The sequence below is a fragment of the Plectropomus leopardus genome, chromosome 14, assembly GCF_008729295.1.
Source record: "Plectropomus leopardus isolate mb chromosome 14, YSFRI_Pleo_2.0, whole genome shotgun sequence".
Taxonomy (NCBI): Eukaryota; Metazoa; Chordata; class Actinopteri; order Perciformes; family Serranidae; genus Plectropomus; species Plectropomus leopardus.
This window is the reverse complement of record NC_056476.1, coordinates 22,124,402-22,131,726: the sequence shown is the minus strand read 5'-3', so window position 1 is coordinate 22,131,726 and position 7,325 is coordinate 22,124,402.

Below are 7,325 nucleotides of genomic sequence, written 5' to 3'. Positions count from 1 at the left end.
TTATTTGTAACGGTGAATTTCATGCCACGCTGTGCCATTCGCCTTAATCTTTTTTTCCCTGTGTAAGACGAATTGCTAAAAAGGGGTTTATTATTTTTTAATCACTTCCCATTTCAGTATCGCACTGACATTGGCAGGAAGGAGGGAGAAATGGCTCGAGTCTCTGGGACTTCTTCAGATAAAAATAATAAAAAAGGGGGACAACTGTTATTTGTAAACGTGGATTAAACGTTTGTATGAATAAATAAACAAACAAATAAATAAATAAATCATGCTCTCCATGAGAACCTGATCTGCCCCGCTCTAGATGACACAAGTACAGACAACTTGTCCTCCTTGTTAGGCAGCCTGTGTGTGAGTGCGGTAATAACATAAACAGCTGTTGACATCTGTAGAGCTCTAGCGGTCTCTACCGGCACATTTAAGAAACAACAGGGGGTGCTCATTGTGTGCACCCAATTAGACAACTTATAATAGCCAATAATGCTGAGAATATATGCAGTGGAATCACACACATGTTATGATATAAGGAATATGAAGTATTTTTGACATTTAACCAGCAGATTTTCTTCATCCATGTCCTTCCTACAGTAAGATACACACATGTTCTGTGGTAAATTAACATTTAATGCTTGTGCACTATCTATGATATGTGAATTTGTTTTGGCAGTTGGAGAAGCAGGTGAAAACATAATCTCTAAGTAGATTTTTCCAAATAATAACGGCATTAATTCTGGCTGAGCTCGGGCGCAAAGATGCAGGCCACGCTCACAGTGTACAGTCACAATGTAATGTCCAAGCAGCCCACTTGAGGTGTGTATAATGATCACCAACTACTGAAAAAAAGGCGCACAGGCCTACACTGAATATGCACCATATTTAAAACACAGTTTAAAAAAGAGATCAGGGTCATATACACACTATACACTCAGTTGCGCGCTGATGCGCATAAAATAGCGAAAGAAAATAGTCTGTTAGGCAAAAAAAAAAAAAAAGAAAATACTGTATGCAAACTAAGTGGAGCATCCAGTGCGCTTACCTAGACTGGAGGGGGGCTGAACGTGTTGCCAGCGTTAAGACAGCGCGCAGAGTTAATGAAATATCTCCAAATGGGAGTCAGGAGTGCGTGCAGAGATAAGCCTGATGTGGTTTATATACCCAGAAAGCAAGTGCTCCTCTTCTCATATTGTCCAAGAGCGTTTGCATAGCTGGCCAAGTGGCTCTGCTCTTGCTGACTGGCTAACATTGCATGGTGTTTGTTTTCCCCTTGCTATGACGTGAGACAAAATATTGGCCATATGCTCATCGGCAATAAATTGGTCTTAAGCGCAAACACAGCTCCCTGTGGACGGTGCTTTTAACCGGCGCGCTGCTTAGTTCTCTCTCTTTGGGATGTTTTTGGGGACACGTAACTATCTGCTGTATGAATGATAATGTCACAACAGGCTGTTTTAAGAGATAATTGTACGCCTATGGAAGAGCTACTGGTTGATCTTTAGACTGCGACCTATTCTAGCTCACACAGGCGCTCTAATAAATCGCTTGGTAACCAAGAAGCAGCGCTGTCCAAAGAGCAGATGTGGCATGTTATCCACGCCACAGTTGCGTTTACATTAGATACCCTGATACAATGATTGATAACCAAGGTCACAGTAATTCACAATGATTCGAGATCCGGGCATCTCCCATGAGGCAGGCTACTAACACATAATGTTTGCTACATAGATCCACATGTGTCGACACTGAAAACACACCCACAACACCACCAACAACAACAAAAAAAAAAAACAAAACAAAAAAAAAAAACATTAGCAACGCATAGACACAGACAGAAAACAACAGCCATGAATTTCAAAATCTCTGCTTTTCCTATTATAGGTGCAAAAACACCAAATAATAATGATAATAATTATAATAATAATTATTATTATTATCAGGTTGCATATATGAATGTGCAGATGCATCTTTCTTAACGCAAAAAGTGCTTTAATTTAACAATACTGACTCCTAATGCACCTATACAAATAGTGTCAAATATAGTGGAATAAAAAAAAAAAAGTAAAAATCCCACAGGTCATGCATACTTGATTCATGTAGTACTAGTGATTCATAACTTGATAATTTCGCTTTAACAACTTTAAAGGAAAAAAACGGTCTATGCATGCGTTTTTTTTTAGCCTATTTATTTATTTAAGACATTTCAAGTAAATCGGTATCCATTGAGTGACACCATGGTTCAAAATAAGAGGCTACAGATTTAAGCAGACTTTAAATAATAAAGGGAGAATGTACTGATGTACTGATGGGGGGAAAATGTACTGATGGGGGAAAAAATACAGTTTCTGTTTTTCCACCCACATACACAAAAAGCTATTTTTAATCGTATAGCTGCTTTCATTAGAGTCTAGATTCTGACATCCATTTACACCTGTTGCACTCGCACTGGCAACATTTTCCTGTATTGAAAACAGGCTCTCCTATATCAAAGGGTTGCAGGAAATATCTGCCCGGTGTAAAGATGATGACAGTAATTGCTGAGGAAAGAAAGCAATATGTGGCAAACACCAGTTGTGCTCTTATGACACCTTGGTGGGGGTTGGATAACTTAAATCAAGACAATGATTTTATTGTGGGCAGTCTGGAATCTATGCATGATAATAATGGGGTTGCCTAGTAGTGCAGGAGCGACCATCAATCAATAGCGAATACATTACTGATGGGTTTTTTTGTGCGGGGCCACTTTGCTGATGAAAGACAGAGATTATCCTCGCTGCCGTCGCTGTGTTCAAGAGTATCGCTAAGACGCTAAGAATACAAATAAATAAATTGGCCTCATACATACCTCGTTGGAAATTCCACATTAAGGCAAAGTAGTTAGTTAGAGTTGGAATGTATTCATGAGGTGCAGACGAATGAGAGAAAGCTTTTCCACTCAGCCGCTCTGTGAATACCCTTGTGCTGTTTGAGATTTGCCACAAGTGCTCTGGGTGCTAAATACAAGGTCTCCTGAAAAAGGATGGGTAAGATAGGCCCTGCCGGTCAAGCTATTATCAATCCCTGGCCTAAAGCTTGATGACTAAGATACTTGAGATGTAGTTAACGGCTGCGTAAAAGGACACTGATGGCACGGCATTCTGAAATCAATCAGTTCAAGTTTTAATGTATCGACCACTCGAGGAGAACGAAGAGAGGGAGAGCTTCTCGACACACAAATGCCACAGAGACTGGGTTGATTTTCATGGAAGATACACTTTAAAAAAAAAGTTTGATTAAACCTGAGGGCTCACTTGTGCTGGTTGAGACTCATACATGATGATAGCCAGTCCTATCCATGAAAGGCTTAGCAATTTTTCTTCACAAATACATGCACTTAGAGAGGTTTAGCATTTGATCACCAGAGCCCTCAGTGTTAAGGCGAGTGAATGGGAGTTTTTAGCCCTTCGAGAGATGTGAAGCAAAGTAGAGGAGATGAGTTGTTTTCCAACAAAGTGCCCAATTCTACACACCGGTGAATATTACCATTTCTTAAATGACAACGGTGCATTGTGAATTGGAGGAGCTCTGGAGTGTAGGGCGATCGGTCTTAACATTTTTGCCCTGTTATGTTTCCTCCACGAGAGGAAGAGAAGGGAGGGAACAAATAGTGTGAAAGTGGTGAGCTGTGTCAAAGTGTTACAGCTGAGTGAGAGGAGAAAAGTTCTTTTAGAGCACTCATGAAATGTCTGGTATTTCCATCAAAATATCCGATTTATGGGTTGCATGGAATGGTTTTGTGGGCATTACTTGACATTAATAACTTTGGGCGTGAATACCTCTTTTTCCAGTGCTAAGCATCTAGTGCAAGGCCAGTGCATGGCCTTGGAGAGCCATATAGCTGTTTGTAAACCCTGCAAACACAGTACTTAGCTGACACATTCTGTAAGCATTTCAGCTCCAGTGGCATGTGGGTACACAAAACAAACACCCAAGCTTCTGACCTTGACTAGGGTGTTTGTTTTGTGTACCCACATGCCACTGGAGCTGAAATGCTTACAGAATGTGTCAGCTAAGTACTGTGTTTGCAGGGTTTACAAACAGCTATATGGCTCTCCAAGGCCATGCACTGGCCTTGCACTAGATGCTTAGCACTGGAAAAAGAGGTATTCACGCCCAAAGTTATTAATGTCAAGTAATGCCCACAAAACCATTCCATGCAACCCATAAATCGGATATTTTGATGGAAATACCAGACATTTCATGAGTGCTCTAAAAGAACTTTTTTCTCCTCTCACTCAGCTGTAACACTTTGACACAGCTCACCACTTTCACACTATTTGTTCCCTCCCTTCTCTTCCTCTCGTGGAGAAACATAACAGGGCAAAAATGTTAAGACCGATCGCCCTACACTCCAGAGCTCCTCCAATTCACAATGCACCGTTGTCATTTAAGAAATGGTAATATTCACCGGTGTGTAGAATTGGGCACTTTGTTGGAAAACAACTCATCTCCTCTACTTTGCTTCACATCTCTCGAAGGGCTAAAAACTCCCATTCACTCGCCTTAACACTGAGGGCTCTGGTGATCAAATGCTAAACCTCTCTAAGTGCATGTATTTGTGAAGAAAAATTGCTAAGCCTTTCACATGGATAGGACTGGCTATCATCATGTATGAGTCTCAACCAGCACAAGTGAGCCCTCAGGTTTAATCAAACTTTTTTTTTAAAGTGTATCTACCATGAAAATCAACCCAGTCTCTGTGGCATTTGTGTGTCGAGAAGCTCTCCCTCTCTTCGTTCTCCTCGAGTGGTCGATACATTAAAACTTGAACTGATTGATTTCAGAATGCCGTGCCATCAGTGTCCTTTTACGCAGCCGTTAACTACATCTCAAGTATCTTAGTCATCAAGCTTTAGGCCAGGGATTGATAATAGCTTGACCGGCAGGGCCTATCTTACCCATCCTTTTTCAGGAGACCTTGTATTTAGCACCCAGAGCACTTGTGGCAAATCTCAAACAGCACAAGGGTATTCACAGAGCGGCTGAGTGGAAAAGCTTTCTCTCATTCGTCTGCACCTCATGAATACATTCCAACTCTAACTAACTACTTTGCCTTAATGTGGAATTTCCAACGAGGTATGTATGAGGCCAATTTATTTATTTGTATTCTTAGCGTCTTAGCGATACTCTCTTGAACACAGCGACGGCAGCGAGGATAATCTCTGTCTTTCATCAGCAAAGTGGCCCCGCACAAAAAAACCCATCAGTAATGTATTCGCTATTGATTGATGGTCGCTCTCCTGCACTACTAGGCAACCCCATTATTATCATGCATAGATTCCAGACTGCCCACAATAAAATCATTGTCTTGATTAAGTTATCCAACCCCCACCAAGGTGTCATAAGAGCACAACTGGTGTTTGCCACATATTGCTTTCTTTCCTCAGCAATTACTGTCATCATCTTTACACCGGGCAGATATTTCCTGCAACCCTTTGATATAGGAGAGCCTGTTTTCAATACAGGAAAATGTTGCCAGTGCGAGTGCAACAGGTGTAAATGGATGTCAGAATCTAGACTCTAATGAAAAAGCAGCTATACGATTAAAAATAGCTTTTTGTGTATGTGGGTGGAAAAACAGAAACTGTATTTTTTCCCCCATCAGTACATTTTCCCCCCATCAGTACATCAGTACATTCTCCCTTTATTATTTAAAGTCTGCTTAAATCTGTAGCCTCTTATTTTGAACCATGGTGTCACTCAATGGATACCGATTTACTTGAAATGTCTTAAATAAATAAATAGGCTAAAAAAACGCATGCATAGACCGTTTTTTTCCTTTAAAGTTGTTAAAGCGAAATTATCAAGTTATGAATCACTAGTACTACATGAATCAAGTATGCATGACCTGTGGGATTTTTACTTTTTTTTTTTTATTCCACTATATTTGACACTATTTGTATAGGTGCATTAGGAGTCAGTATTGTTAAATTAAAGCACTTTTTGCGTTAAGAAAGATGCATCTGCACATTCATATATGCAACCTGATAATAATAATAATTATTATTATAATAATTATTATCATTATTATTTGGTGTTTTTGCACCTATAATAGGAAAGCAGAGATTTTGAAATTCATGGCTGTTGTTTTCTGTCTGTGTCTATGCGTTGCTAATGTTTTTTTTTGTTTTTTTTTTTTTTTTTTGTTGTTGTTGGTGGTGTTGTGGGTGTTTTCAGTGTCGACACATGTGGATCTATGTAGCAAACATTATGTGTTAGTAGCCTGCCTCGTGGGAGATGCCCGGATCTCGAATCATTGTGAATTACTGTGACCTTGGTTATCAATCATTGTATCAGGGTATCTAATGTAAACGCAAACTGTGGCGTGGATAACATGCCACATCTGCTCTTTGGACAGCGCTGCTTCTTGGTTACCAAGCGATTTATTAGAGCGCCCTGTGTGAGCTAGAATAGGTCGCAGTCTAAAGATCAACCAGTAGCTCTTCCATAGGCGTACAATTATCTCTTAAAACAGCCTGTTGTGACATTATCATTCATACAGCAGATAGTTACGTGTCCCCAAAAACATCCCAAAGAGAGAGAACTAAGCAGCGCGCCGGTTAAAAGCACCGTCCACAGGGAGCTGTGTTTGCGCTTAAGACCAATTTATTGCCGATGAGCATATGGCCAATATTTTGTCTCACGTCATAGCAAGGGGAAAACAAACACCATGCAATGTTAGCCAGTCAGCAAGAGCAGAGCCACTTGGCCAGCTATGCAAACGCTCTTGGACAATATGAGAAGAGGAGCACTTGCTTTCTGGGTATATAAACCACATCAGGCTTATCTCTGCACGCACTCCTGACTCCCATTTGGAGATATTTCATTAACTCTGCGCGCTGTCTTAACGCTGGCAACACGTTCAGCCCCCCTCCAGTCTAGGTAAGCGCACTGGATGCTCCACTTAGTTTGCATACAGTATTTTCTTTTTTTTTTTTTTTGCCTAACAGACTATTTTCTTTCGCTATTTTATGCGCATCAGCGCGCAACTGAGTGTATAGTGTGTATATGACCCTGATCTCTTTTTTAAACTGTGTTTTAAATATGGTGCATATTCAGTGTAGGCCTGAGCGCCTTTTTTTCAATAGTTGGTGATCATTATACACACCTCAAGGGCTGCTTGGACATTACATTGTGACTGTACACTGTGAGCGTGGCCTGCATCTTTGCGCCCGAGCTCAACCAGAATTAATGCCGTTATTATTTGGAAAAATCTACTTAGAGATTATGTTTTCACCTGCTTCTCCAACTGCCAAAACAAATTCACATATCATAGATAGTGCACAAGC